Source organism: Aethalodelphis obliquidens, unplaced genomic scaffold, assembly GCF_003676395.1.
Source record: "Aethalodelphis obliquidens isolate GAN/ISIS:26980383/991018 unplaced genomic scaffold, ASM367639v1 scaffold31, whole genome shotgun sequence".
Lineage (NCBI taxonomy): Eukaryota > Metazoa > Chordata > Mammalia > Artiodactyla > Delphinidae > Aethalodelphis > Aethalodelphis obliquidens.
Window position 1 is genome coordinate 11,177,806 of NW_020837975.1, and position 20,817 is coordinate 11,198,622.

Genomic DNA, 20,817 nt, shown 5'->3' on the forward strand with positions numbered 1-20,817 from the left:
ATCACTAAGGACTGACCGAATGGCCAAGAGATCCCCAAGGGTCTGAACACCCGGAGGAATCAGTGACTAGATATGCTGACCTTGCTAGATGTCTCCAAACTGAGGTTCCCAAGGCACACTTGTAGGCAGTAATGGAGGCGACAGAGCTGTTTCCACGGTTTAAATGGTCTCATGGAATTTATGCTGTTAGATGAGATAAGGTCACTCGAGTTCATGAAAAGGCCCGATCTTTTGCTTTTGGTGGGAATGATATCAGAGTGGTGTGGCAACCCAGTCTTATCTTGGATAAGCAATAATTTCCATCGGTACATGTTTTTCACTGGGCATAACTGGGGCAGAGGAGAGCAGTGGGAAGCTCAATGGCTTTGGACTGTTGTACCAGGTATCCTCAGGCAAATAGCTGAGCCTCAGTTCCCCCATCTGTATAGTGGGATCTAGGAATGTCTTGTTATAGGGGCTGTGAGGTTTAGATGAGACCACGATGTAAAGAGCTCACTACAGTGTTTAGCCCTGAGTAGAGTGGCAGCTACTAGTATCAACAACTAACGCCCATAGTTTGCCCATCATAACCTTTTAAAAGATGGAATTGATGGGCACGAGTGCCATAAGGGATGACTGGAGGTGACTGGCCTAACTGCTTTGCATGGACCAGGTCGGGACAGAGACCATTCATTTTGAGAATAAGAGAGGACCCCAACTCCGAGGCCACAGCAAACACTGGCACGAGCTGGGCCAAGCTCCCTGGGAACCAAGGCTAAGCTCCCTGGGAGCCAGGGACAAGCTGCAAGAGTGAAGTACAACAAGAATCCTCAAGTTTCCAGCCCCAGGCAGAGCTTGGTGGGGAGTGTGGGAAGTGGAACGGCCTCTGTAGTTACAGGATTAGGGTTTGGTCAACGTCCCAGGGATGTTCATGTAAATCAGCCTGAAGGATCAATATATGCAAATGATTCGGTACCTGGGATCCACCACAAAGATCCGGAGACCTGCCTTTCTGTGGGTGACCTGGGGCTTTTCAGAAAGGAGACTGTTCCCTTCTCCTCCTAGGAGGCAGGAGTTTGCACGTAAAGAAAGCCTTTACGTGGTCTGGTGCTCTGTGGAATACACACGTGTACATATGGAATAAAGACTGGAAGGAAATACATCAAAGTGTGAACCATCTTTTTTTCACTTAGGGAGTGGGATAATGGGTACTTTTAATTTTCTTCTTTATACTTTTTTTGTTTTCTCTGAGTTTGTTGTCCATGGCTTGACGATGTAGGTGGATGGAGGGTGGAGTGAAGGAAGTCATCATATATTTAAAAAAATGTATTATCCATTTAACTTGAAGGTGAGGTTCTAGACTCAGCATTTTCACATAATGAATGAGAATCCACTGGAGCATATGGTGTCTAGCCAACAGGTGAAAGAAATCCAGCAAGGCTCTTTAAACCCCATTCAGGATGGGAATAAGGGTGGCCCAGGAAGCCTGAATGATCGTCTCAGATTCTCACTTATTCTTCCCTTCTACACAAGGAAGGCAAATGGAGATAGAGGACTGGTTTGCTCCCAGGGCAGTGCTCGGATGAGCTGGAAGCTCAGAGAGGGTATACAATTTAATACCAGGCTCAGCTTCTCATCCTGAAGAAGAAGAGTCTGGACACGGAGCCCTTTGATAATCTAGTAAAGTTTGTGTTTGGCACTCTCACTCTCTTTCCTGAGCTATCTCTTCGCTTCTTGTCCCTCATCATCTGGGTTTTTTAATAGTCCTCCTCCACTCAAGCCTTACATATTCCCAAATTGTCCCTTTTCATACCCGACCTCCCTCTCCACTTTACATTTCCCTCACAGCCCTGTTCTTTGCTGTCTCTTTGCAAAGCAGGCTGACCGCTAATTTATACTATAGTGTAAAAGACTCCCACTCTGTATTACCATTCATAAAACAGGATACTAAGAAAACCAGTTTTACAATGGAATTCACTCTCTGGAGAAGTCAGTGTAGAGGGTCCAAAACCTAGTGCTAGAATCAGAAGCCCGTTTCCTCACTTGTGGAAGCATAACAGGGACCTTGAAACTGTCTCATCTTTTTAAAAATCAGGTCACAAGATACTTTCTCTCTCCATTGTCTCATTTGATTTTCACACTAATCCTGTGGTTATCTGGGCAGGAAGGCCTATTATTCTGATTTGCCTTTCAAAGCTTAGTTCAGATAAGCCTTTCTCCAGGAAACCCTTTCCCCACCCCCCCACCCCCAGGCTAACCATTCCATCCTGGGGGCTGGGCAGCCCTCTGAATCTGGCAATGGTTCCTGCAGCTCCACTCGACCCCCCACCTGCATCAAGGGGAGTGACCCCTCATTGTCCCTTTTGTTCCCTAGGGCCTGGCACACAGTAGGGCTTCAGTGGCTGTTCTATAAACATTGAATGACACCGACTCATCATTCACGGGGGAGACTGCCCTCTGGATTCTGTCTTCCACAGTGTTCATTAGCCTCCTCCTCCATGATCCTTTCTAGAAACTCAGTAGGTGGGTGGTGGGTGGGCTCTAATGACAGTACCAAGCAGGAAAGATTTAAGGGCAGAGTCCTGGACCCCCTCTATAGAGGCTGTCACATTCAGGGCACCAGTCCTACAAATACAGCTGGTTCAAACACCAAAGAACTTTGAAATTACCTGCCCTGCCCTGGGTCAAATATCATCTTACAAGTGCCCAACCCAGGGCTGGCAGTAGGTGCTTCCCTGATGTCAAATGCTAATTCCTGCCCCCTCCCCTTCCCAGAAGGTGAAGGTGGGCAAAGGGGACAGTCCAAATGGGTTTCCAGTATACACTTCTGTGAAGCAGAGGGGCCCCACCACCGCCCACTCCCCCTGCACCTGCAGCCATTGTTTCCTGCTCTCAGGGTTCTGGGTGCCCTTCTCCTAGGAAGGAGTTTGGGAGGTTGGGAGGGGTGCTGCGGAAGCTGGGTCACTGGCAGTACGGTGATATAAAGCTAGGGTTTGGAGCAGGGCAGTCCCAGCTCCACCACTTACCAGCTATGCCACCTGGACAAGCCACTGTGCCTCTTAGCACCCCAATGTCCTCATCCTGTAAAATGGGGGTGATAACATAGTAACACTACGACCTCACTGAACTGTTAAGAGACTTAGGTGAGGAAATATATGTGTAGTGATGGGCAGAGTAAATTAGAAAAGCAATTTTTTTCTTCTTCCAGTTTTATTGAGTTATAACTGACATACAGCGTTGTGTAAGTTTAAGGTGTGCAGCATACTGACTCGACTTACATACTTATCACAGTAAGTTTAGTGAAAATCCATCATGTCACATAGATACAAAATAAAAGAAATAGAAAAAAATTTTTTTCCTTGTGATGAGAACTCTTAGGATTTACTCTCTTAACTTCCATATGTAACAGACAGCAGTGTTCAGTATATTCCTCATGGTGTACATCACATCCCTAGTACTTATTTATCTTATAACTGGAAGTTTGTACCTTTTGACTCATCCAATTCCCCCTCCCCCAACCTCCCACCTCTGGTAACCACAAATTTGATCTCTTATTCTATGAGGTTTTTTTTTTTTTTTTTTTTTCCACACCGTGAGGCTTGTGGGATCTTTGTTCTCCGACCAGGGATCAAACCTGTGGCCCCGGACTTCCCTGGTGGCTCAGTGGTTAAGAATCCGCCTGCCAATGCAGGGGACACGGGTTCGTGCCCTGGTCCGGGAAGATCCCACATGCCGCGGAGCAACTAAACCCATGCATCACAACCACTGAGCCCGCGTGCCACATCTACTGAAGCCCGCGTGCCTAGAGCCCGTGCTCTGCAACAAGAGAAGCCACTGCAATGAGAAGCCCGCGCACCGCAAAGAAGAGTAGCCCTCGCTCGCCGCAACTAGAGAAAAGCCTGCGCGCAGTAACGAAGACGCAACACAGCCAAAAATAAATAAATAAATAAATTTATTAAAAAAAAAGAAACAACCTGTGCCCCTTGCAGTGGAAGCACAGGGTCCTAACCACTGGACTGCCAGGGAAGTCCCTCTATGAGTTTGTTTTTGAAGGCTAATTAAACCTACAACACTATGTTAATTCCTGTTACACAACACGGTGATTCGGTATTAGAATAGTAATTTTTATGATCATCTCCAAACACTGTTACCGTTGGAGGGCAGACGAAAACTGGGCAGGACTCCTCCAGAGTAGTCTATGCCAGAACCCCCAGGCTGCAGTGACTCCAGGAGCTGCCTTGGCAGGTGAAGGGTAACCAGGCAGCCCTGCCCTCGCTGCCGGCTAGGGCTGGAATGTCCTGGGGGCTTGCAGAAAATTTGGAATGGGGACCGGGTGCCTTGGTATGTGCAAAGCACAGCTTTCACTGGGCCTCAGAAGCTGCAAGCTTTGGCCAGGCTTTCTAGGTGATGAAATGTGCCTACACTGGGTGGAGCCGGTCAGCCACTGCCGCGGCCACACCGCCCTAACTGGGGGAGTGAGAACAGAACAGCATGTCTCTCTCTGGGTGTCAGCCTGGTCCAGAGCCCAGGGTCCAGGGACAGGGCTGAAGAGTCAGGCAGAGGGACGGAGACAGTGGACCCTGGTGCAGGGCCTTTCCCCTTTCAGGACCTCAGTTTCAGGAAATTTCTAAGGCCCCTTCAGCTCAGGGAGGTCTCCCTCCCCCTTCCCAGGGAAAGGCAGTAGGGCTGGGCGCTCCCTGACCTCTTGCTTCTACCAAGAAAACAGGCTGGGTTCTAGTTTCATTTGTTCATTCATTCATTCATGTTTTCCTAAGGACTGAGCCCATCCTGCTGCAGTTAAAACACCTAATCTCGAGGCTTGAGGGTCTAAGATAAGAAAAAAAGACACAAACTCCCACCTACGCCAAATCAGTCAGGGGATAGCAAGGGGGCCCAGACAGCGGGCGTGGTGGCAGCTCTGAGGAGTCAGATGAGGCTGAAGGAGAGCAGGATGTGGCACCCTGGAGGGAAAGGGAGGCTCTTCCCGCTGAGGGGACTTGGTGTCTGTCTGAAAGGACAGAAGTCAGAAGCCCTAGGCAGTGAGTGATTCCCCTCAGACCCCCCAGACTTCCACTGCTGTGCACTGGTCCCTGCCTGGATTTGAGGCCTAGCCCTAGTCCCCAGGGGCTGGACGTCCTCCTGCCCCCACCCCACACAATTGGCCCCGTTAGCGGCTTCAGTGGCTGCCGGTGACCGGCTGAGAGCAGTCCCTGGCATGGAGGCGGCAGGCAGCTGCAGGAGCTGTGCCAATAGCAGTCTCTCTCATCACTCTCCCTTTCAGATTTCATTCCGGGTTCACTCAGCAGTGATTTTCCTACCGCTGAGTCACCCAGGGAAGGACAGTAAACGAGGGTGATTAAACGCGTTGCAGTTCCTGGGATTTCCCAATTCTGTTTACAGGAGTTCAGGGGAATGCCACAGAAATACCTGTGGTGGGATGGGCAAGGGCCCTATGGAGGGACCCCTCTCAGACTGCGGGCTCTCTGAGGACACAGCCAGGGTCTCCCTGTCAGACCCAGGCTTCCTGGGGACACGGGTCCATCTCCCCTCAGACTGGGGCTCCCTGAGGGCAGGGCTGTGTCTCCCCCTCCTATCAGGGGCCTCCTGGGAGGAGTGACCGGCTCTCATTTTCTGTCCCCTGTAGCCGCAGGTCACTGCGTGCCTCTTCAGAGGTACAGTTGGACCCACTGTCGGGAACAGACTAGGTGCCTGGTGTCCCCTCTTGGGGTTCCTCTCACATCAGAGGAAGATACTCAGACATGAAGTCTCTCATCTCTCTCCTGTATTCCTTCCTCCTCTTTCCTTTCCCCTCTCCCAGTCAGACCACCAACGCCTGCAACCCTTTCCTCGTCTGTCTCCCCCAGTCATCCCACAACATTTCCATTCCTGCCCTGCCCTTTGGTCCCCGGTTCCATCCGAGAACCACTCTGCTACTCATTGACCAGGGAGCAAAGGTGGCAGAATCGGGCACCTCGGTGAAACCAGAGTCCAAACCCATGGGGCGAGGTCTGGCCAACCGCCCTCCCACCCCTGCTGCTGACGACTGAGAGAAGCTCCCCGGGGCTCCTCTGGCTCCGCCCTCAGTGGGAGCCTGAGGCCAGAGAGAACTGGCTGGCGCTTCGTCCAGAGGGAGACCTAACGGGGATGGTTTGCTGGTCACCGGCCGGTGCTGGGACGGCGAACGTCAGCCAACATTTCCACGGTCCCTGACATGGTCGGCCCTGAAGGAAGCTCATCCAGGCGGCACCTGGCATCTACTGTTGGCGGAGACTGTCCTCGGGACCGTGGGTGTTAGATAACGTTGATCTTTCTCAAAATTTCCCACCAAGGTGGCACCCAAAGGGGCCAGATCACCTTCCCCCCAGGGCCTTGGCTCAAAATAGCCTACCCGATGCCCTAGTAGGACCTCAAGCCTTCTATCTAAAACCCACATATAAATGCTTCGTTCTATTCCATCGTATCTGGGTTTAATACAACAACGTTCTTATCTTCCTCACATTCTTTGAAGTCTAATGGATGTTGCAAGAAGATGGGGCACATTTATCCTTTGGCTTTGCGGTCCTGCACCCAGTGGTGTCAGTGGTGGGAGCCCAGAGCGAGTGGCACAGGGGCCCAGGTGGCCTCAGGCTTAGTCCTACTGCAGACCCACCACCCAGCCGCAGATGTGCAAGAAGGCTCTCCGTCCCTCCCGTTCTCTCTTACCCAGGTGTTCCAGTTGGAGGTCAGTGGTCTCTCGGCCACCGAGGGTGCAGGCAGGTGGGTGAAGGGTCGGGGATCTGCTGCCCTGGGTACAAGGCACTGCAGTTCTCCCTCCCGGAGAGACCAAAGAGGGATTGCACGTGTGGATTAAGGCCGTTGATGCATCCATGGACCGTCGGGGGTGTCCACCACATCTGGTTCCAGGAGGCCATGTCCTGCCCATGGGCCCGGCCACTTGACAGGCATGCACATGGGACACAGTAGCTCCTAGCAGAGGCTGTGGGGTGCTGCCTGCCAGAATCTGGGGAAACCCCAAGGAGGAGGTGCTGTGAGAGCCAGGGAGCTGCTGCTTCCCGCTCCCCTATGCCCAAGCAGCCCCAGGACCCACTATTCCTGTCTCCCAGATGCTTCTCAAAACCCATTTCACTTTGTTTTTTTTTCCCCAGTTTTGAGGTATAATGGACATACAGCATGGGGTAAGTTTGAGGTTTACAGCATAATGACTTGACTTTACGTATACTGTGAAATGATTATCACGATATGTTTAGTTAACATCCAGCATCTTATATAGATACTCCCCCCGCCAACAAAAAAAGTTCTCATTCCTTGTGATGAGAACTCTTAGGATCTACTCATACAACTCAATAACAGAGAAACAAATAACCCCATAAAAATGGGCAAAGGACCTGAATAGACAATTTTCCAGGTAGGCCAACAGGTACATGAAAGATGCTCAACGTCACTAGTCATTAGGGAATTGCAAATCAAAACAACAATGAGGTACCACCTCATACCCATTAGGAACCCAGAAAACAACCATGTTGATGAGGATGTGGAGAAATTGGAACCCTTGTGCCCTGTTGGTGGGAATATAAAATGATACAGTCACTGTGAAAAACAGTATAATGGTCTCTTTAAAAACTAAACATCGGGGGCTTCCCTGGTGGCGCAGTGGTTGAGAGTCCGCCTGCCGATGCAGGGGACGCGGGTTTGTGCCCCGGTCCGGGAGGATCCCACATGCCGCAGAGCGGCTGGGCCCGTGAGCCATGGCCGCTGAGCCTGCGCGTCCGGAGCCTGTGCTCCGCAACGGGAGAGGCCACAACAGTGAGAGGCCCGCGTACCGCAAAAAAACACAAAAACTAAACATCGAATTACCATGGGATCTAGCAATTCCAATTCTGGATACATACCCAAGATAATTGAAAGCAGGGTCTCAAAGATATAGGTGTACATCCGTGTTCATAACAGCATTATTCACAATATCCAACATGTGGAAGCAACGCAAGCATCGATTGACGGATGAATGGATAAGCAAAATGTCGTATATACACGCCATGGAATCTCATTCAGCTTTCAAAAGGAAGGAGATTCTGCAATATGCTACAACATGGACGGAACTTGAGGACATTACGCTAAGTGAAATAAGCCAGTCATAAAAAGACAAGTACTGTATAACTCCACTTACATGAAGCAGTTAGAGTAGTCAAATCATGGAGACAGAAAGGAGAATGGTGGTTTCCAGGGGCTTCCAGGGAGGAGAAAATAGAGAGTTATTGTTTAATGGATATAAAGTTTCAGATTTACAGATAGTCATGGGCTGGCAGATCAGACTCCAATTAAAGCCTTCAGTCTCCACTGGCCCTACAACAGGAACTCTATTATCTCCATCTGGAACACCCTTATCTACAGCCGACAATACTCTCAGGGGTTTACTAGGTCCCAAAGGGCTAAGTCCTGAGGTTAAAGCATTGCAGAGGAGAGAACTGTAGCCTTTTTGTCCAATCTGTCCACAAATCTCACGGCCACAGATCACTATTGTAAACTGGTACAATACATTCCTCTCCCTAAATATCTCTAAGAATTTACACAAATTGACCCACCTCCTCTCCTAAATTCAGAACAGTGGATGCCCAGTTGCTCTACTTTTTTTTTTTCTCTTAAACTTTATTTATTTATTTTTGGCTGCATTGGGTCTTTTGCTGCTGCCTGCGGGCTTTCTCTAGTTGCAGCGAGAAGGGGGCTATTCTTCTTTGCGGTGCACGGGCTTCTCATTGCGATAGCTCCTCTTGTTGGGGAGCACAGGCTCTTGGTGCCTGGTAGTTGCTGCACATGGGCTCAGTAGTTGTGGCTCACAGGCTCTAGAGCACAGGCTCAGTAGTTGTGGCACGTGGGCTCAGTAGTTGTGGTGCACGGGCTTAGTTGCTCCTTGGCATGTGGAATCTTCACGGACCAGGGCTCGAACCTGTGTCCCCTGCGTTGGCAGGCAGATTCTTAACCACTGCGCCCCCAGGGAAGCCCGTACTTTTGAGTAACTATATGTTCTCCAGAAGTGACCCTTTGTCTCACAAAGAAGGTCAGTTGTCCTCCATTTCAGAAAAGAAGGAAGAAAGGAAAGAAGGAAGGAAAGAATAAAAGAAGGAAAAAAATACAGACTCTCCTGCTACACCTGAAAGGTGTGGCCAGGTGGGCAGGAGGAAATCCAGGAGAGTGCAGGCACACAGATGCTGAGCTGCTGAGAGGAGCAAGTAAGATGAGGCTGGAAAGTGTAGCTGGTGCTGTGGTCTGAATGTCTGTGTCCCCTCAAAATTCATTTGTTGAAATCCTAACCCCCAAGGTGATGGGATTAGGTGGTGAGGGCTTTGGGATGTACTTAGTCATGAGGGTGGAGCCCACATGAATGGGATTAGTGCCCTTATCAAGGGGAAAGCTCCCTCTCCCCTTCCACCCTGTGAGGATACAGTGAGAAGCTGGTTCTATAAGAACCAGGAAGTGGGCACCCACCAGACACAGGCCCCTTGATCTCAGACTTCCCAGCCTCCAGAACTGTGAGAAATGAATTTCTGTTGTTTATATGTCATCCAGTCTATGGCATTTTTTGTAGCTGCCAGAGCTAAGACACCTGGACTTAGCAACATGGAGGTCTGTCCTCAGAGAAAGACACTTTGGTGTCTGATTCCTCCCTGGAGTTGGGGGAGGGGTGTGGCCAGGTGAGGAAGCTGGGTCAGGGTTTGTCTTTCGAGGCACGGTGGGGTGGTGTGCACACCAGGGCTTTGAAGTCAGGCTGGAGGCTGGTTTGAACCCTGGCCCCAGCATTACCACCTCACTAAAATGAATGAATACGTCAGGCACGTAGGAAGTATTGAGGAAGTTGTAGTTTCATTTCTTTTCCCATTTTCTACTAAGGGTGCCCCTGGGCAGTTCATGGCCTCTGAGCCTTGGTTATTGTTTCTGAAATGAAATGCCTGGCTCCACGTGTGCCTCTCTTCCTCCAGCAGGTTAGGCCAGAAATGTTGTCATGGCTAATGGTAGAGAAATAGAAAGCAAACAGACTCACAAGCGCCTTTTGAGCCTTGGTTGGCATCTCATTTGCTAACGTCCCATTGGCCAAAGCAAGCCACATGACCAAGCCTGTATAGTCAGCCTGACAAGTGTGGACCAAGAAATGCAGAAGACAGCAAGAAAAAGAGTTGATTTGGGGTCTTAAGAATTGCAGTTTGGGAGGCATTGATTCAAGGAGCAACTCAAATGTGCCCCGAGGGAAATAGAAAATGGCAGGGGTTTATAAAGGCAATAGACAAAGACATTCCGGAAGAAGTTATACACGTTATCTTTACAGAACTATGGGTGGTGCCCGCAGGCATTCAGTCGCCTGTGGGCAGCAGATTCTTTGCTAAGCCGCTGCCTCTAGGGAGTAAAGAAGAAAAGTTCCAGGTGGTCTCAGGGTAACAGGGTCAAAAGTTTATTTTGCATTCAAAATGCAAAATCATGTGCATTGTTATTAATGCACATTAATATGCATGTGTGGAAGGATGTGTGGAAGGTCCACCTCCTTAATGGCCTCCCAGCTCCATTTTAGACCCTGTGAGGGAATTCCCTGGTGGTCCAGTGGTTACGACTCAGGGCTTTCACTGTCGTGGCCCTGGGTTCAATCCCTGGTCGGGAAAATAAGATCCTGTAAGCAGAGCAGTGTGGCAAAAAAAAAAAAAAAAAGAAAGAAAAGAAAAGAAAAAGAAAATACAAAAATAGACTCTGTGACATAAGTGACTCCATTTTGTTGTTCATGGTCCATAGATGTCATTGCAAAGTCATACGACAAAGGGCAGGGATCCAGGGAGGCATGAAGGATTGGGACTATGTTCTTCAGGCTACACAACAAGCAACACAGGGCCGGGGTACACAATTGAAAGCTCAGTAAAATATTAGAACTTCCCATGAGTTCCCCCCTTCCCTCCCATTTCCCAGAACATGTGACAACTGATCATTTGAGGACTCTGAGCTAGAGAGAGGAGTAGTTCAGTTAGCTGGGAAGAAGGTTATCGGTTCAGATTAGGTTAAGCTGCCATTGACAGAAAATCCCAAGTAACGGTGTGCTAAATGAGGTAAATACTTCTCTCTCATGTAAACAAAATCCAGCGGAAGCAGCTCAGGGCTGGTACGGCAGCGCCACGATTGATGGGGACACAGGCCCTCCTACGTAATCGATTTCCTACCTTAACACAGCTTTTATCTCACAGTCCAAGAGGGCTGTTTAAGCTTCAACCATTACACCTACCTTCCAAAACAGGAAGAAGGAAGGCTGAAAAAGGGAATACTCCCTTTCTTCAAGGACAATTCCCAGAGGTTGTACACACAACTTCTGACTCTATCCTGTTGCAAGCACTGTAGCCATTCTCCCCTTCTTACATAGTAATAGCATGTTTGACTGGTCCCGTAGCTGCTCCTCTAAAGACTACATTTCCTAGCCTCCCATGCAGGTAGATGTGGTCATGTGACTAACAATCTGGCTAATAAACTGTGAGTAGAAATGATACTTACAGCCACTAATTGTGACCTTAAAGGGAAGAAGTTTGATCTTCCTTTCCCTTTTCTCCCCTTCCCACTCTCTGGGATGTGGATGTGATGGGAGGAGCTGGAGCAGCCATCCTATATGATGAGATAAAGGTCTTCTATTGAGAATGAGAGAGCAACAAGATAGAAGGGCCATAGACCACCTATCAGGCATTTACATGAGAAATAAATACATTTCTCCATTACTTGGGTCACTACTATTTTGCATCTCTTGTTTCAGTCGCAAACCAATATCCCTTTTAATGCACAACCCATTAGTCAGTACTTATCATAAGGCTACACTGTCTCAAAGGAACCTGTCTCAAAGGAGCCTGGGAAAGCCTGTGGTCTTTATTCTGCTCAACCTTGTGCCCATCTAATGATTGGGGGTGCATCGCTGAGGAAGAGAAGATCCTGGAGGCAACTCACCCATCCCAGCCACTGGGGGAATAATATCAATATCAATAGACACAGGGTATATTTCGTGGGGCCAGACGGACGTTGTGCTGGTGGCTTTGCCTCCACGTCCTGTCCTCATGGAACCCTCAGGGCCATCCTGAGAGCAGGTATTAGAGTCCCAGTTTTAGAAGTGGGGAGGCTGTGGCCCAAGAGGTTGTGACCTGGCCAAGGTCACACAGCTCCTCGGAGTGGAACTGGGATTCAGATAAAAGTCTGTCTAGGCTCAAGCTCCTAAACCTATACCTGGTCCTTAAAGGGTGCTTCCTGGACCGGCAGCCTCAGCATAAGAACTGGCTGGAAAAGCAAATTGTCTTAGAAGTCACACACTTGGGGGGTGGGGACAACAACCTGTGTTTGAACAAGCCCTCTAGGGGATAAGGATGTACACTCAAGACTGAGAGGTTTCCAGGTTTCAGGTTTTGGATCGCTCCAAGGCAAACCTGAGAATGGCGCACAGGGGCTCTCACCTCCTCTCTCTCCAGGCAAACCCAACCACTGAGAGAGATTTAACCCTGACCAGATCTAAGCTTCAGTTCGCCTACCAGCCCCGGCCCTGGAACTTGGCTCAATTGGTGCCGGCAGCGTCAGCTCGGGGTGGGGAGGTGGCTTTGTCTTCTCCTCAGGAGACTCCTAAAAGGGGTGGTAGAGAGGGAGGTAGCTGTGGCTCGGCCCCTGGATGTAGTTTCGAGGTGAAAAGGGGAGGTTCACACCATCTTGGAATCAAGCCTCTGGGCATCTGAAGTCTCCTGTTAAATGCAGGAGATCACACGTTCCCTCTCTCTCTCTTTCTCCCTCAGAGTCCCAGGGCACTATTGTGCAAGGTATGCTTGGTTTTCAGTGGGAAGGAGGGGGATGGGAGTCTATGGCACAAGCTTCAGGGATTTGGTCATTTCTGGTTCCTTCCAGGGCAGGAGGTGATGATGATGATGATGATCACATCTGTAGCATCTACTCTGAGCCAGGCTGTTTTCTAAGCTCTTCCTATGCATGAACTCATTTAATCCTCACAACCATGTGAGGGAGGTACTGTTATTAGTACCTCTGTTGGAAGGAGAAACTGAAGCACAGAGCGCTTAAGCATGTTGCCCACTGTCACAAAGCCAGAAAGCAGTGTAGCTGACCTCTGAACACAGATGATGCGGCTGCAGTGCCCATGCTCTTAGCTGTTGAGCTATTCAGCCTCCAAATAATAGTAAAGACATTTATGGACTTTTTTATAGTCCAGGCACTGTTGTAAGTGATTTACGTATTTTAAAAAGTGCAATGTTCTTACCGTTGCGTCAAGTGAGATATTTCCAGCAGACCCTTGGTGTTGGTGGATTAGACATTTGTGGTTTGGGTTATTTTTCAAGACTTTGTGTGTGTGTGTCTGTGTGTCTGTGTGTGTGCATGCGTGTGTCTCACCAGGAAAAGTGGGAAAGGTGAGGCCAGAGATTGTTGCTCTTCCCATGGTGTCATGTTCTAAAATGAACCTGCACATCACACTGTGGTTCCTGGGGAAAAATAAACCAATCCCCGCTACCAGTCAAAACAACAATATTTGTGCAGCTCCGGTAATAACCGCTGGAACCACCCTCCCTCCTGGCTTGCTGGCAGCGCCTTGCTCTCAGCTCACTCTCACTCTCAGGGCCCCTGCAGCTTTCTTTCCACAAAGCTCCTGTTCTTGGGCTGACAGCAGCTTCTGGCTGGTTCAGGACTCACCTCCTCCAGGAAGTCTTCCGGGATGGCTCATGCCTTCACTCTGGGTTGGACTCAGCTGTTCAGAACTGGATGCTCCCATGTTATCTCTCTCTTCCATTGACCTCTGTGATGCAAGCCTCTGTGGTTCTCCCACTACTCCTGTGTTCGGACTTTCTACGTCTGTTTTCCTCCCCTCCCAAGTTTGACTGGTCCCTTCTCTTTCTGCTATTTTCCTTTCCTTGCCTTCCCTCTCCTTCCCTTCTCTATTCTTTCCCTCCCCTCCTCTCTACTGCCCTCCCTTTTTAAAACACTCTTTTCTACCCTTGACCGTTCCTGCTTTTCTGCTTTAGCTATCTCAAAGTTCTTCTACCTGGACTACTCTCCCTCCTCTTCACCTGTCAACCAGGGACTAGCTCAGAGCCTCATGCCTTGATCCAGCCTTTCCTGATGCCCACAGGCCTGACTGCATCACCTCCTCCTCTGTCTGCCCACAGCTCTCCAACATCTAGTCAGCCCTACGAGTTCAAGCATTTGAATCACTCTCGACTTATTTGGCATCATTTAAACATTTATTGTGCATGCACCATGTACAAAGCCTGCCTCGTCCTTTGCCTGGAAAACTCCTACTCATGCTTCAAAGCTCTCCCAGACATTGTCTCCTTCTGTCTGGATCCCCTTTCCCACAGCTGGGCAGGGTCCTCTCTCCTGCACATCATAAGTGTGGTTAAGGTACACGGGTCAGATGCTGGCAGTGCCCTATCCGCCCTGCCCTCATATCCCAGTGTTCTCTGCAGGCTTCTGCACCATGCGTGCTGGGGAGCTAGCACCTCCAGACTCAGGGAGCAGCCCTCAAGCAGTAAGAATGGGATTTGGGGATTACATACCTCAGCTTCCTTGCCCCTCCAGGGGGCAACTCTGAGGCATGCTCCACCCAGGCTTCCAGGGTTCTGCTTCGGGTGGAGCCCCAGCTCCCCACAGCAGTCACCTGCTCGTGAACACTCTCTGCCTTGGTTTCCTTTTCTTCCCTTGCTTTACTTCCTTAACGGTGCTTCTTGGCCCCACTTACCAAATGAACTACTTGCAGGCAAATCTTGTCCCATGATCTGCTTCTAGGAAACTCAAAGAAGGCAAATCATATAGAACTTACTCTGTTCAAATCATAAGACTTTTTCAAAGTGCTCGATTCACATGAACTCACTTCATCTATGTGACAGCCTTCCTCGTGAGGCAGATCTTGCTATTATCATTTCCATTTCACATATGAGGGCACTGAGGCCCAGGGAGGTAGAGTAGAGTGGAGACGGTCCCACTGTTCTGGGGACTGAGGGGTGTCCTTAGATGTGAGACTATCCCAGGACAGTGTTGGGAAAATCGGGACTAGGCGGTCACTCCAAGGTGAAGTCACTTGCCCAAGGTCACACAAGAGTGAGTGGGAAGATGGGATTGGAGCCAGGCAGGAGCTCCAGGGTCTCGCTCTGGACCTCCCACACAGCACGAGCTGCACTGCCTGTTAGACGGGCCTGCTTCCCCGCAAGATGGTGGGGTCACGTTTTGTACATTTCTGTCTCTAAGTTTTGCACCGAGGAGATGTTTGTTGGTGACTGAGCTAGATGTTGGAGATAATTTAAAAACAAAAACAAATGAGTGAGGGCTTCCCTGGTGGCGCAGTGGTTGAGAGTCCGCCTGCCGATGCAGGGGGCACGGGTTCGTGCCCCGGTCCGGGAAGATCCCACATGCCGCGGAGCGGCTGGGCCCGTGAGCCATGGCCGCTGAGCCTGCGCGTCCGGAGCCTGTGCGCCGCAACGGGAGAGGCCACAACAGTGAGAGGCCCACGTACCACACACAAAAAAATAATAACATAAAAACCCCCCAAAACAAAAACAAATGAGTGAGATGCAGCCCCTGCACTAAGGGAGCATCTAGTCAGATAGGGGAGACCTGGTTTCTCAGGTCATGGAGTCCCCAGTCTGATGAAGGGGTTTCCTGTTGGGGTCAGGGTCTGTCCTTTCCTCCCTGACTTCTCTGCAGGGCCCAGACCAGGGTTTCCGGGAGGCTTTTCCCCTTCCCTCGTGCTGCTGTCCGCAGCCAGGCTGAGGCAGGCAAGAGTGACGAGGTTGCCCTGGCACCCAGTCTGGGCCTCCACTCTTGCTACCCAGAGCACGAGCTGGATCCTGCACCAGGGCAGCTGGACTGATTCCTCCGAGCATTAATTCAGTGCTTTGAGCCTCTGTCCCCACCATCTGGCTCCGGTTTGGCTCAAGGAGAAGGTGAGAAATTGATGAATTGGGTGCTTGGATCAATCAAGCCCTCGCAGGGAGCAGACGGCACTTTCCAAGAGTTCACGGCAAAGAATGTCACGAAGGAAGCGTGTACGGTGTGGGCAGGTCTAAGCGATGGTGCGGCTCCCAGGGACTAGCAATAGGGCGGAGTCGTTATCCCCCCAGGCCTGACGGGGCAAGGAAGGGAGGTCTTACGAGAACCGAGCCAACGCTGCTACCCTGGGAAAGGGGCCACCAGACACTGTGCCCTTAGGTGAGGAACACAGCCACTGCCGGACCCAGAGGGAGAGGGGAGCAAATACCCTGACTTTTCCCCGCCACCTCCTCCCATCACTTTCCTTCTCAGGCTTAATCAAGTCTGAAGTCAAAGATTGAATGGGCCTGGGTGACACAGTCCTTAGGGGTCAGCCCCTGTCCCGCACCCTGGAAGGTTCAGGGGCTCAGAGACAGGCAGAGGGTAGATGGGGAGGGGAGCTGAGAGAGATGCACAGCCAGAGCGCTGCTGGCGGCTCCCGTCCACCCCTCTCCGCTGCCCCTCACCCCACCTCACCCCTCCTGACCCGAGAGGCCCTGGCTGGTGGGCGGATCGGGGAGTTGCCCCTCCAAGACTCACACTAACCCTCTCATTTTACAATCTGTCTCCTTGCTTCCCAGAACTTTGGCAAATTTATTCCCTCCATCCCCTCCTTATTTCCTGCCCCTCCCAAGTCCACTGGAGGGGCCAAAGGGCAGGCAGGTCCAGGAGGTCCTCTGGGAAGAAGGTGCGCAGAAGGGCTTCATGAACTGCTAGATGAAAGAGGGTGGAGGGGGAGAAGCTTCAGTCCAAGAAGAAGAGAAAGCAGGGGAAACAAATATTTCTGAGCCCTATACTGTGCTAGATACAACATGGGCGCTTTCTTATCCGTTACTCATTTCCTCACATTCCTCAAAACATTCCTGAGGTTGGTATCAGGGTTTCCATTTTAAGGATGGGAAGACTGAGGCTCAGAGAGGTTATGTGACTTCTCAAGCATTGTATAGCAAGCGATAGAGTCAGGATATAGACTCACGTCTGCCCGAGGCCAGGGAAGAATTAAATGAGGTATAATAAAAGTTGGTCTGAAAAGATGTGAGAAGGTTGGAATGTGGGCAAAGGCTGAACAGGATCCTACCCCCAGGGCCAGACAGAGGGCAGGAGCCTGGGTCAGTGGCTGGAGGGGAGCCAGTTCGCACAGTTTTGCTTTCGTATTTCTGGAGAATGTTCCGGGGGTGGGGGGGTGGGCGGGGTGAGGGGAGCATCCCTGGTGCCCTACAAGAGCCATGTCCAGCTCCAGCTGCTCTTCCTGCCTGCAGGCTGTGAGCTACAAGGGGTCCCGGAAGGCTTGGGAGAGATTTTTTGATTGGAGTGGAAGTCGGGGCTGGTAATCTTGGGCAAAGACCCTAGGGATGAGCTGAGAAGGCCTCGGGGGAGGGAAGGGTGGCTGTCTCCTTGGCTCCAAAGAACAATTTTAAGTGAGATGAGTTTCTCCCAGCAAAGGGCAAAGGAGAGACAGGAGATAAGGGAGTCCTGCACTGTGTATTGAGGGGAGGGAGGAAGGTCAGTGAGGTCAGAGGCCCAGGGACCAGCACCGTATGTACATGGGGGGTGGGATGGACTGGGGCGGGAGGCCCAGGACCAGCCCTGTGGGTGGGTGGGTGGATCTGTGGGCTGGGAGGTCTTGGGGCCAGCAGTGTGGGGGGTTTGGGGAGGGTGGGAGGGGCAGTCTGTGGGGCCGACTTCAGCTCAGTGCTCTCCAGGCCTGGAGCCTGGGGTGGAACCTGGTGTGGTAAGGTCCGAGGGGAATTGGGAATGAGGGAGTCTCAGCATAGCTCTTGCCCCAGACCGAGGCTTCCTCCAGCTCCCTCTGAGTCAATCCTTCTCTGTCCTGGCTCCTAAAATGAATGGACATCCCTCCCCAAGCCGGACCTTCAGCAACGGATGGGCCATGAGGGTAGGGGCAAGGGCCTGGTGAACTTGTGTGTGTGTGTGTGCGTGTGCGTGTGTGTGTGTGTTTGAAAGAGAGAGAGAGGAGAGAGATCTCTTGGATCCAAACTCTTAAGACAGCCCCAGGAGTCGGGTCGGGCCAGGAGGAACTGCCCTCCCTGAAATGTGGTTAATTAGAAAATCCAGACGAAAGCTGAGGGTGTAGAAGTAGTAAGGCTCAGACTCCCGGAAGCCAGCCTCTTCTACAGATGAGGAAAATGAGGCGTAGAAAGCAGAGAGGCTGGTTACGAACTCAATGGGCTTAAAGGAAGTCTCCCTGCCCCCCAGGCCAGGCCCTCATTACATCCCAGAGGACTGGCAGCAACAGTTAAGGTTACCCAGGGCTTCCCTGGTGGCGCAGTGGTTGAGAGTCCGCCTGCCGATGTGGGGGGGCGCGGGTTTGTGCCCCGGTCCGGGGGGATCCTGCATGCCGCGGAGCGGCTGGGCCCGTGAGCCGTGGCCGCTGAGCCTGCGCGTCTGGAGCCTGTGCTCCGCAACGGGAGAGGCCACAACAGTGAGAGGCCCGCGTACCGCAAAAAAAAAAAAAAGATTACCCACCCACGGGGATCCGTGGCTGCCTCTGGTCTTAACATCCATCGAAAATCTCATTTTCCCCATGTTAAAACAGCGTTAAATAAATAGCTCCTTTCTCACAGAGTTGATGGGAGAAGAAAACGACCCAGAGCTTGGAATAGCATCTGATGCTTACTAAGCACAGAATAAATGTTAGGAAATGATAGTGATGACGACCACGATGATCGTAAAAGATGCCACTGTTTCAAAGGGAACCGCTGCTTGACATTGGGTCTGATCTTGTCCCGGCTGTGCTGGAGCCACAGAGCTGGGCAGCCCATCCAGGAGGGGAGGCAGAGGCAGCAGCTGGCTGGTGTGAGGGGTCTGCCTGTCCCTCCGCATCGTGGTCCCCTGGCCCTGCACTTGCACACTCAGCACACACTTCCTGGCCTCTGCTAGGAGGTTCCCCTGTGACTCATGTGGGTCCAGGCCCCTCATCCCGGCCAGCAGCACCATGGCATCAGCCTGGGAGCGCCCAAGGGCAGGGCTCCAGCCTGCCTGGCCAGCCCCCAGCCCCGAGAGGGGTCATCAGAGGCGCTGCCTGTCACCTGGCTGCCGGCCTGCACAGTGTCCGCCTCCTGCCCCGGCCACTGGGCCTGCCGTGGACCGCCAGCAGCTGACATGCACATCATTCTTCCTCTGGGCTGACGCACATTCTTCTGGTACTTTGCACAGTCACTCGTTTAATCCCGGGAGATCAGCTCTGCTCTTATCTCCATTTTTCAGAGGAGAAAACTGATGCAAAGAAACTTTAAGTGGTTTGTCCGGGACCACAGGGCTGGTGGGTGAGCCAGGCAGGCTGGCTCTAAACTCACGCCCTTCACAACCACCGTATACTGCTCTGAGGGGCCCCTTTCCTTCCTCCTCCAGGACTTGGTGGCCCAGGCTGTGTGAGCGAATGAATGACTTGGTTCCTTACCCGCACACTGTGCACAGCTCTCTGGCTGACCCTATTGCGGCATCATCGCTCCACGTGGGAAAGACCTCGCCGCCCGTTCTGCTCTATGATTTCCGTCCTAAGGTCGGCTTTTCTGTTCTCGTGCCTTTCCCAGATCCCGACTTCGTTACTCTATTTCTCCCGCCGCTCTACAACCCCTCACTCTTCACCTGTGTCCCCTCCCCACTTCCGGATCTGTACTTAGAGTTCCAGTGACTCTTCTCATTGGCTGTGGAGCAGACGTCTGTAAGGAACTGGCCAATCAAGAAGCCTTATTCTGCTCCACCCCCAGCACCACAGGTTGTAAGTTCCCTCTGGGGCGGGCATTGTGAGCAGGGGCAGGAGTGCGCACGGGTGAAGGGCTTGGTGGGGAGAGAGGGGCTCTGTCTAGAGAGGCTAGGCGTGAGGAGAAAGGGGTTCAAGGCAAGACAGAGTTGGGGCCACAGAGGCCAACCCAGCACTCCAGTCTCTCCCTCTCTCCCAGTTTTGAATTGCTAGGTCCTCCTTCTGGAGTGTGCTAAGTATCAACACAAGGGATGCTACTTCCAGACCTCCAGCAATCTCTTCCTCACCTCCACTTTCCTCTGCCCAGCCTGTGGGCCTTAAGAAGTGGGCACGGACCCTGCTGTTTACTCGCTGGTGTTTGCTCCTGGGTCTGGCCTTGGTCCACTTTGGCCCAGGCCAGTTGGCACAAGCTGGTTGGTGTAACAGCCCTTCCTTCTTCCTTGGCCAGGAGGCTGCCCCAGACCCAGTTCCAGGAGGGCCCTGAGGCTGAGGGGTTCGTCACAGGGAGGGGCCACATGGAGCCCCACACCCCAGGTCCCTGTGATGCTACCTATAGGATGGTAGAGGGGAGCAGAGTTGCAGATACCCACTGAGGCCAAGAACCCAACTGCCCCAGGTGATCTGTAGGTGCTGGTTGGTGCTGCCGGGGGCTCCTGGCTGGGCTTGGGTTCCCGGGTGAGGTGGGGACCACACAGCTGTGTGCTGCTTCAGTGGCAACCCTGAGTGAGAGACAGAAATGCTTAGGGTGAGATGCTCTGCAAACAGAAGTGACCTCTGCAAATCCTACCTGGCTTTGCAGACTGTGGCTGGAGTCTTCAAATGCAGTGTAGCATGCTGAGGCAGGAGGAGCCCACTGGCCTGTCCTGGGCTTTTCTGTGGTATGAGTGAGTGATAGAGCAAGAATTTAGCAGCCAAACTGGGACCAGCTGCCTGCTGGCTGTATCAACCTTGACAGTTATCAGCAAATCTTTAGTGAGTTTACCTGGAAGGTCTCTGGGGTTGTGGGGGCCTGCAGTGCGGCCCTCAATCCGTTCCCTCCACCAGTCCTGGGCAAACTCACCTGGGGAGGGAGTGATTTCTCTTTATGTATACTCCAG